Raw genomic sequence first — 11,693 nt, 5'->3', positions numbered from 1 at the left:
CAGATTCATCCAATTCCCATGTATTAGACACTGCATTGGAAGCAAACTTTTGTACATTTTATGTTCTCCTCTGGACTTTTCACTTTTAGACTTCTAATTTCCTCTCCTAGAGATGATTACCCGCTGGAACACTTCCACAACAAATCTCTTTTTCCACATCCCCTATAATTTTATATGCATCAATCATAGCCCCCCTTTTTTAATTTCCCCCCTCCTGCTGCCATGATGAATATAAACCTATTTTTATCCATGTCTTCTCATCGTAATAGTTTCAGAGGCCCATTAGCTTTCCACTTTGCCCTATCTTGTATGTTTTCAATATTCCTTGTATAGCAGGATGTGCAAAATTACATGTAATTCACCTGTTGAGGCCTTGTTAGTCCTTGATACATATGCCTAGCAATGTGTCCCAATTTTCATCTTTTTCCAGTAACATACTGACAGCCTACGTGATACTGCTGATTAAAGTACACTTCATATGAGAGATGTACCCAATGATTCACGTTAACAAGCATCACTGCATCACCTGAAGTGTTCCTTTGCTATTTATTAGAAGAATGATAAAGAGTTATCACTTGGGGTTCTTTTTAAGAGACAAGGTTATTATTATTATTATTATTATTATTATTAAAGCTGCATTTTAAAAAGAACATTCACGTAGAACGCTAGTTATATTCCTGAGAAAATCTACTGAGATGTTAAAGGAGTAAATGTCAGATGTGTCAGATGTAAAAGTTTAACAGCACTTACATTTAATTTGTTTTTAATAACTCTACTCATCAAGTTTTTAATTAGTGAAGAAGTGTATTTGAGAAAAGGGTCCTCTTCAAGTGCATCCTGTCCTCCCACACAGTGCTACCCATTAAGTATTAATGTTTGCTGAAATGTGTGCTAACATCTTTACTTGTATGGTAGGCAGTGATGATGTCAGAAAGCAAGTGTTCAAAAAGTGGGTGATTTACTTCCCCTTCATAGGTCTTTGGACAATTTGTATGAAAATGGCATTTGTCCCAAGGCAAGAAAGAAACCTGCATGATTTCAGAAGGGTAGGTGAGTTATGATGAATGTAAAACAATTAAGACACCTTTGTTTTCTGCTGAATTGGCACCCAAATTACAGAAAGTGCAACAGGACAAGGCCGGGTGGATGATGGATGTGGAGCATACAGTGGCACAGCCAGAAAGACTTGAACATCCAGCATTTTCCAAGCAAGCAGCCAATGCTACATCCTACCAGGTTCCACAGATTCCACCAAACCTCTTTAGACATTCCTGTTCCAGGGAGAGAAAATGAGCAAAAACTAGCACTGAACACTGGATCAGTCCTGCGACATATTACTTCAACATCCCTCCCACAAAGAACTGGGATTGGAGAGTCTTGGTAAAACCATTTAAAGTGATTAAAAGCTTGAGCTGCCAGTCACAAAACTATGCACCCTCTTCTTCCTCCCCACCTTCTCCCCTTATATGGAGAGCTTGGGGAGAAATGTATCCATTTTGGGAGACACGCTGCCTGCATCTCTATGTTTCCAAATCTCAAATCTTCAGGAATGTTCAGATTCAGTCCACTTTGGAGGAGACCTCTTTTGATTTGAATATCTCCCCAAATATTTCCAAATTAGCCTGATTCAGTTCAGGAATTGTCCAAATCTGAATCAACCCCCTATTACACATTATGTCCTAATGAAGGAAAAAGAGAAAAAGCTGCAAGGGACAGTACAATTTTTTTCCCCTAGATGCCATTCATCTTCTTCAACATCCCCACTCCCCCGCCTTCACAAAGTGGATCTCAAAATGGGGTAAGATCTTCTTGATGGGGTAAGATCTCATCCACTTCAGCGATCTGAAGTGGATGAGAAAACAATTAAAGCATTTCTCTCCTGCTAATACTTCTCTGTTCCAGACTCCCCCCTCCCAAGGTGCTTTGCTTGTTATAAAAACATTCGGGCTCTAATAAGATGAATTTGCCCCCAAGTATGAATTTCAGCCCTAAAGTTTTCTGTTCAACACTCAATCACTGCACCAGATTGAATGTTTAGTAGTATCCTATGCAAGGCTGGGTACTTTATAGCCTCTTAGGACATGCCCCCCTCATCCATGATTTGATTGTGGATGAGGGGGCTGACCTGGCATGTATTACTGAGATCTGGGTGGGGGAACTGGGAGGGGTCACTCTCTCCCAGCTGTGCCCTCCTGGGTACTCGGTGCAGCACCAACACCGACTTGAGGGTCGGGGAGGGGGGGTTGCCGTGGTCTATAGGAATTCAATCTCCCTCTCCAGGCTTCCTGCTCATTCGAGTGCAGATCTTGAGTGTTTGTACCTTGTGTTGGGTACCCGGGACAGATTAGGGATTCTGTTGGTGTACCACCCACCCTGCTGCCCATCAGACTCCCTGCCTGAGCTGACGGAGGTGGTCTCGGACTTGGTGTTGAGGACCCCCAGGATGATGGTCCTGGGGGATCTCAACTTCCATGCCAAGGCTGCTGTATCCGGGGCGGCTCAGGACTTCATGGCCGCCATGACAACCATGGGGCTGTCCCAACATGTCATCGGCCCAACGCATACAAAAGGACACATGCTTGATCTGGTTTTCTCGACTGGGCAGGAGGATGGTGATCTGAAAGTGGAGGAATTAACATCTGTCCCTTTGTCATGGTCAGATCACTTCCTGCTGAGGTTTAGACTCCTGGCAGCCTTTCCCCTCTGCAAGGGTGGGGTACCTATTAAAATGGTCCGCCCCCGGAGATTAATAGATTCCGATGGATTCCAGAGGGCTCTGGGGGATTTTCCTGCTAGTATGGCTGGTGCTCCTGTCGAAGCCCAGATCACTCTGTGGAATGCAGAGATGACTCGGGCGGTTGACACAATCGTGCCCAAGCGCCCTCTCCCTCTGAGCAGAGCCCGGCCAGCTCCTTGGTATACACCTGAGCTGAGGGCAATGAAGCAAGAGGGGAGACGGCTAGAACGCAGGTGGAGGAAAACTCGTGCTGAGTCTGACCAAACACAGGTAAGAGCCCACTATCGAGCCTACTCTGTGGCGGTGAGGGTGGCAAAGAGACAGTTCTTTTCCACCAGCATTGCATCTTCTCAGTGTCGTCCAGCGGCGCTTTTCCGAGTGGTTCACGGCCTGTTACATTCTGGGCCAGGGAGAGAGATGGTGGAACCCTCGGTAGCACGCTGTGACAAGTTTGCACGGCACTTTGAGGATAAAATCGCTCAGATTTGTCATGAATTGGACACCACCATTAATGCAGTTCCATTGGTAGAGGCGTTCAGAGCACCGTCTGGTCCAGTTTTATTGGATGAGTTTCAGTTACTGAGGCCTGAGGATGCGGACAAGGTGCTTGGCCAAGTCCGATCGACCACTTGTGTGCTTGACTCTTGCCCTTCATGGCTTATTAAATCAAACAAGGAGGGGTTGTCCGGCTGGGTCCAGGAGGTTGTAAATTCCTCCTTGAGAGAGAGAGTGGTGCCTACCGCTTTAAAAGAGGCAGTAATTAGACCACTCTTGAAAAAGCCTAACCTGGACCCAGAGGATGTTAACAATTATAGGCCAGTGGCCAACATCCCCTTCCTGGGCAAGGTGCTTGAGCGGGTGGTTGTAGGACAGCTCCAGGCACTCTTGAATGAAACGGATTATCTAGATCCATTTCAATCGGGCTTCAGGCCTGGTTTTGAAACGGAAACTGCCTTGGTCTCCCTGTGGGATGACCTCTGCCGGGAGAGGGACAGGGGGAGTGCGACCCTGTTGATTCTCCTGGACCTCTCAGCGGCTTTCGATACCATCGACCATGGTATCCTTCTGGATAGGTTGTCTGGGTTAGGAGTTGGGGGCACTGCACTACAGTGGTTCCGCTCCTACTTGGATGGCTGATTCCAGAAGGTGGTGCTGGGGGATTATTGCTCTGTGCCATGGCAATGATGCCATGGGGTTCCACAGGGCTCTATTTTATCCCCCATGCTGTTTAACATCTACATGAAACCGCTGGGTAAGGTTATCCGGAGGTGTTGGCTGAGGTGCCATCAATATGCAGATGACACCCAGCTCTACCTCTCTTTCTCATCAAAACCAGGTGAGGCAGTGGCTGTTCTGAACCAGTGCCTGGGCACGGTAATGGACTGGATGAGGGCTAATAAACTGAAACTCAGTCCAGACAAGACAGAGGTACTGTTAGTGGGTGGTTCGTCTGCCCGGCTAGGTGATATTCAACCTGTTCTGGAGGGGGTTGCACTCCCCCTAAAGGATCAGGTTCGTAGTTTGGGGGTGCTCTTGGATCCAGAACTGTCACTTGAGGCATAGGTGAACTCAGTGGCATGGAGCACTTTTTATCAGCTTAGGCTGGTATACCAACTACACCCTTATCTGGACACAGATAGCCTAGCTACAGTTATCCATGCTCTGATAACTTCTCGTCTGGATTACTGCAATTCGTTATACGTGGGGCTGCCTTTGAAAACGGTCCGGAAACTTCAGCTGGTCCAAAATAGGGCAGCAAGATTGTTAACAGGGACTGGCCTGCGAGCTCATATTACGCCAGTACTTTTCCAGCTGCACTGGCTGCCAGTCCATTTCCGGGCCCGATTCAAAGTGCTGGTGTTAACATTCAAAGCCCTTAATGGCTTGGGGCCAGGTTACCTGAAGGATCGCCTCCTCCCATATGTGCCTGCCCAGACCTTAAGATCATCATCAGCGGCCCTTCTCTGTGAGCCCCTGCCAAAGGAAGTGAGGCGGGTGGCTACTAGGAGGAGGGCTTTTTCTGCTGTGGCACCCCGGCTCTGGAATGAGCTCCCTAGTGAGGTTCGCCTGGCACCTACATTGTATTCCTTTCGTCGCCAGGTGAAGACCTTTTTATTTTCCCAGGCATTTTAGCATTTTAGCTTTCTAAATTTTTAGCTTTGCTGTTTTAAATCTGTATTTTAAACTCTTGCACTTGCTGCTAGGTTTTATTGTGGTTGTATTGTTATATTGTGGTTTTAATGTTCTATATATTTTAAATTGTTTTATTGTGTGTTGTTTGGTTTTAATTTTTGTGAACCGCCCAGAGAGCTTCGGCTATTGGGCGGTATAGAAATGAAATAAATAAATAAATAAATACATGCCAAGGAAACGGCAATGAACATAAGAAGAGCTGTGCTGGATCAGACCAAAGGCCTCCCTCGTCCAGCATTCCATTCCCAGAGTGGCTAACCAGATGCCTAGGGGAAGGCTAGGAGCAGGGCATGAATGCAATAGCTCCCTCCTGCTCATGCTTTACTGATATATAGAGGCATGTCATAGCCATCATGCCTTTTGCCCATTGATGGTCTTATCTTTCAAGAATCCTTCCATTGCATCCCTGGATAACTTCCTTGGTACCAACACAGGGGCCCTACCTCTCCTGACTTTAAAGAAATGAACACATTTTCTCATGGGCAGTTGGGATCACTTCAAAGTGAGGTGAGAGCCTCCAGGCACCACCATCTTCATTTCCCATGAATGCCTCAGAACCACTGGGAGACATTCTTAGGAACTTAAGATGGAGGGCAGCTGCAGTACATCTTGTCACTTTGAGCTTCAGATATTGGGTGGTATAGAAGTGTTATTAACAACAACAACAACAACAACAACAACAAATGAAGTGTAAATTATTTACACTTCCTCTCTCACGACCTCCTTGGAATTTCTAGAGTGGCTCTTTGAAAAAACCTCAAGTTAACAGCAGTGTATTGGTCCTCATAATAATCTTTCTGTTAATGGTACCTTCAGGTCAGTCGTCTCTCTCCCCCCTGCCACACCCCAAGTTGGGTTAATAGTACGTTTGGAAGAAATTACGAGGAAATGGTATGGACAGCCCCCCCCAATCCCTCCCCTCCTGTATAACTGATTTTAATTTTACAAATTTTGTGGGGACATATCCAGTCCTGATTAGTGGCTGTTCCCTCAATATGAGTTACTGTGATGACAAGTTCCCACACAACACACACAGATGATCATCTTGTTTCTGCATTCACAGGAGCAACAGCAAGGGTGAGCTGGCAGGTTGCAGATATTCACCTGTAACAAGTTTCATGATCAGCAGTTGCTCAAACATGTATATCTGAGATCACAATGTTGGGGCAGCCAACATTCATAATCTCACATATTACATTGGAAAGATGGGGACAATTCCTATTTTTTTCAAAAGCAAATCCCAGCATAAGAAGAAGCAACATAAAATTCTAATACAATTCAGAAGGGTGTAGGGGCATCCTATAAAGGCACCAGTGTGTGTGTGTGGGGGGGGGAGAGGGGGGGTCTGATGGCAGCTTGCTTTGATTTATATAACATCTCACCTGCAGAACAATTAACCACATGATCGTAAGCATTTTTAATCAGAAGCTGAAAGTTAATGTGCTATAATGGCCAGAGAGTTGGACAGACTGGAGACACCCATGTTCAATCCCTGCTCACAAAGTTCAAATGTTGACCTTGGTCTATTTATTCTGTCTTAGCCTAAGCTGCCTCAGAGAGTTGTTGGAGTGAGGATAACATGGGGGGAGGGGGGAGAGAGAGAGCAATATACACAGTTCTAAACTCCTTACTGGAAGTATGAGATAAAAATAACACTATTAAACTATTTACTTGTGTTTAGAATTGCAACCTAAAATGATACGCAGGGCATTAGATTACAAGCCGCCCTTCCTTCCCCAACTTGGCACTCTCCAGATGTGTTGGACTGCAACTCCCATAATTGCCAGACAGTATTAGCCATGCTGGTTGGGAAGTATGGCAGTTGCAGTCCAACACATCTGGAGGACACCAGGTTGGGGAAGGTTGCTTTATAAGAATTGATCTATAGCACCATGTTTACTGAATTTCCCTTATTTTCCCCCTGGGTTTGAATGTGTACATTAATGAAATATTAAAGATGGAAGGACAACAAAACAACCATCTTTGTTTAGTATTTGGCTGCAGTTACCAAAACAAGGAGAAAATTTTTTTCTTAGGATAACCACAGTCCGATAGGGAGCTCTTGATGTGAGCAAAAGTATTTCTATTACCACATTTCTGAGATACTGTACTACACTGCCTCAGATCATGCTATGTCCTAATAGATCACTTAATACTGCCTTTCATTTGACACAAAATGATATGGTTTGATTGAATCCAACAGAGTGCAACCCATTGCTTAAGAAGCTAATTTCTCCTCTTCGGAAGTTTTTTATCAATCCTCATACAGATAGCATCAGTCCTTGTAACTAATTCCAGGCTAGCTTTATCATGGTAGCTCTATGCACCACCAGCTTACAATAAATTTGTTGCCAGCAAATAAATATTGCCTCTGTCCTTTAGCTATGTAAACTTTGGAAGTAAAAAAAAAAAACACTATCATTTATGGCTCTACACACATATATGAGGAAATATTCTCTCTCTCTCTCTCTCTCTCTCTCTCTCTCTCTCTTATTGGAGGCACAGTTGTGCCTCCAATAGATAAGGCAATCAGTCAAAAAAGGGTTCCACAATGTTAAATGAAAATCAGGGCGGTGGGTTATTATAACCTTAATAAAATTGAAAGGGTTTCACCAGTCTTCCTGAACATCCCACTTGCCAGACAGAAATGTCTGTTTTAAATAAGCTGAACATTTCAGGAATATTGGTTAAAGAATGAGAGAGAAAGGGAAGTTAACAGAAAAACTGAAATAAATACTTGGTCACACAGAGTTGGCACTGAAAACATTTGTTGGCAACCATTTGTGCCCATCATTTGCCAAAAAGATGAAGGCTATATATGAAAGCCATATATGTTTTCTTATTCCCTTTCTACTGTAGTTGGTGGGATCAAATTTCTTTTTAAAAATTCAATTTACTTATTTTAAAAATATTTGTATTGGTATAATGAATCCCTATGAGGTTTCATAACATGGCACTTGGAATGTTGAAGGTGGTGGTCGAGGGGAGGGGAAGAACTAGGGGTGGACGAAAGTCACTTACCTGTCCTCGAAGGACGTTCGCGGTGGGGGGGAGGCGCTTCGCTGGTCCCCCTGCGAAGTTCAGGCCAGGGGGGGAGGCTTCCCGCCTCGCCCCGGCTGAAATTCAGGCTGGGGGGGGGAGGCTTCCCGCCTCGCCCGGCCGCGAACGCGAAAGTTAAAAAAAAAAAAAAAGCGCGTACGCTAATGGCGGCCCCCATAGGGAGCCACCATTTGCGTTCCTTATTTAGTCGCTGTAGTCTACGTAAATGTTTACATAGACTACGGCGAAAATAAGGGCAACGCAAATAGCGTTGCCCTTATTTTCGCCGTAGTCTACGTAAATCTTTACGTAGACTACAGCGACCAAATAAGGAACGGGAATGGCGGCTCCCTATGGGGGCCGCCATTATCCATACACACTTTTTCTTTTTTTTTTAAGTCACCCGTAATAGTCTACATGACGATTGACATAGCCTATCACGGCTGACTTTGCAAATCTAGCCGTGATAGGCTACGTGAATCGTCACGTAGCCTATCAGGGGGCATTTTTTTTTTCTTTCATTGCAATGGCAGCGGCGGCAGCTGATCGAAAGACCGGCTGCTGCTCCCGCCTCGTTCAAACACCCGCCGAACTGCCGGCTGGACCAGCCACTGGGAGGGACATTTGGTGAAGGTAAGTCCTGTCCCGGGGGGGTGTGCAGGGGGCGGGGGGGGGGTTCGGAGGATTTCTCCCTGAAACTTGTTCGGGGGGCTGAACACCTTGGCGCTTGCCCCCCCAAAGTTTCGGGGAGAAATTCTCCGCCATCCCTAGGAATAACTGCCATGTAGAGAAAAAGCAGCAGCAGCTGACTAAGTTTCTGAGCCCCCTGTGTGTATGCAGACAAGCAATCCCCTCAGCGAGACCATACTGCACTGCTTCTGTTTACTGGTCTGCACTCCATGCTGTTCCCCCTCTTCCTCTGCTCCCCTCCTTCCCCTTAATAGTTTGTGTTACTAAGGTCCCTTTCTGGATTCAAGTGCTGGGAAGAGAGGCCTGAGAAAGATGCAGTGGCATGGAATGGGAGTGAAACTTTGCTTCATAAGCAGGCCTGTTCTTCCTTGAGGGCAGAAAGTTTTGCTGTCTGGAGTTTGAGAAGCAGGCAGTCATGCCGACAAAGCTGTGGTCAAGCCATGGAACAATCGAGCAGTATGAGAAAAGGTTACATTTGTTACTCCCTGCAGCTAGCAGCTCTGTGAGTCCGGAGTGTTCCCAAGTATCCGGATAAGGCCTAGAGTAACATCAGCTGCCTAAAACAATGATAAACTGTCCCTGCAGGTTTCTGCCCCCTCCCCCTTGTCATTCAGAACCAATTCAGAACCAAATTTTCCAGTTAGCAACTACAGAAAGGAGCTAATTCAAAAGCAAAAAATTGAGGGCTGTCAGGAGATTAAAGAAAGCAACAGTGCCCTTTGAAAAAGACAAGAACCATGGTTGTTGCAACCTGGCTTGCTTGATTTTTATGTTTTGTTTAACTCTGAACTTTATTAGCAGATTCTGATTTGTTTTGAGAGCTTTTTTGGTTCTTGCCTCCCTTTCGGGAGAATAAGAGTCCTCTTTTCTCTTTTTGAACATGCTGTCTCTTGGCTTTAAGATTATTTTAGGCTATCTTTCTGCAAGCCAGTTTCTCTGAGCCAGGTGCTAGGCACCTGAGCAGCTTGGTGTAGTTTTTGCTTGCTATTTTATTTTGCTCACTGGTGAAGCACAGGCTTCACAATACTTTTCAATTTAAAATATTATATTCACTGTCTACATGGATTAATTTTTCCTACCTGTACTTTGCTGAGTTCTATGCTCTGGATCCTAGGAGAGGTCTCTTTCAGCCTTCCTCTGGGTCCACAAAAGCCTGGCCTTCAGATCTCTGCTTGGGATCTGCTGCTGCAGAGGTAGCTATTTCCTTTAATCCCCACCCTCACTCTGTTACTTTTCTCTAAAAGTTTGGACCATACCTCTATATAGATGAAAGTAGGGATGTCAGAGAATTCCACAACGGATCTCGGTGAGGCTGAATGCCAGTGCATTCGGCCCCCCGAAATCCATCGCGGAACGAAGCCCCCACTCCCCCAACCCACAAAAGGTGTGCAGGACAAAGTCCCTGCCACCCCCACCCTATGAAAGGGGCATGAAATGGAGCACTTACCTGCTCCCATCCGCACTGCTTTGCGAATGGCAGCCGTCCTGCGGCCGCCATTCGCTTCCTCCTCTTCAAGCCGTGATAGGCTACGTAAATACGTAGCCTATCATGGCTAATGCAGGGATTCCATTTGCATCCCTGCAGAGGCCATGATAGGCTACATACGTATTTACATAGCCTATCATGGCGGGGGGGGGGGGAAACCCAGCATACGCAAATGGCGGCAGCTACCACCATTTGCATACACTGGGTTTTTCCCCCCTGCCGTGATCAGCTACGTAAGTATTTACGTAGCCTATTACGGAAGGGGGAAAAAAAACCCAGCATACGGAAATGGCGGTAGCCGCCACCATTTGCGTATGCTGGGGTTTTTCCCCCTGACGTGATAGGCTATGTAAATACTTACGTAGCCTATCATGGCTCTATACAGGGACGCAAATGGCGGCGGCTACGACAGCCACCATTTGTGTCCCTGCAGGGCTGCCCAGTGGCTGGATGTCTGGCTGGTCTGCTACGCCGGACGCCATTTGCGTCTGCTACGCCGGACGCCATTTGCGTCTGCAGACCAGCACCAGGCAGAAGTCCGGCACCGGATGGACCTGGTCGGCGGCTCCGCAGCTTGGCCATGGAACAGAGCTGGCTGGGCAGGATTCCGGGGGGAGGGATGGAGCGCCTCCCCCCCACTGCGGATGCCCCTGCACAGAGCCAGGTAAGGGATTCGTACATCCCTAGCTGAAAGCTTTGAACGCTGCATTTAACTGGTTTGGATTAGTGGAAGTTTAAGTACAGCTAGGGGTGTATGGACCCCACTCACGTGAGTCTGCTGGGGGGTCCGCAGGGGGGAGGTGATCCATTCCTCCCCCCAGAATCCTCCCCAGCAGGCTCCGCTCCATGGCGAGTTTGCGGAGCTGCCAGCCAGGTCCATCCGGTGCCGGACTTCTGCCTGGTGCTGGTCTGCAGACGCAAATGGCGTCCGGCGTAGCAGACGCCATTTGCGTCCCTGCTCTTTGCCGTGATAGGCTATGTAAATCTTTACATTGCCTATCATGGCAAAGAGCAGGGATGCAAACGGCATAGCGGATGCCATTTGCATCCCTGCTCTTTGCTGTGATGAGCTACGTAAATCTTTATGTTGCCTATCATGGCAAAGAGCAGGGATGCAAATGGCATCGGCTACGCTGGACACCATTTGCGTCTGCAGACCGGCAGCAGATGGCAGCGGACACCCTGGACTCAGCCGGTGGCAGGTAGGATCTGTCTGGTGCAAACTTCACGGGGTGGTGGAGGTGAGTGGTCCGTTCCGCCATGGACTCCGGGGGGCCGGATTCTTTAGAATCTAGCATTACTGGAGTCCATGGCAGAATTCTCCACCATCCCTAAGAACAGCTAAGTACAATTAAAACTACTGCTGGGCTTACTTGGGCCTACTAACATTGTTTGGGGCTTACTTGGGCATACTAACATTGTTTTTTGGGGGGTTTAGGTCTTAGCAAGAGTTAAACTGTAGTATATTTTGCATAGTGTACACATGTATTTTCCTTGTAATTATTGCATGTTTCACATTTTACTTCTGTATATGATGTTCTTTTGCAT

The sequence above is a fragment of the Heloderma suspectum genome, chromosome 3 (assembly GCF_057233095.1).
Source record: "Heloderma suspectum isolate Gila_16-S chromosome 3, 16-S_ref, whole genome shotgun sequence".
NCBI classification, from domain to species: domain Eukaryota; kingdom Metazoa; phylum Chordata; class Lepidosauria; order Squamata; family Helodermatidae; genus Heloderma; species Heloderma suspectum.
The sequence above is the reverse complement of the archived record's forward strand: the minus strand, read 5'-3'. Positions refer to the sequence as shown.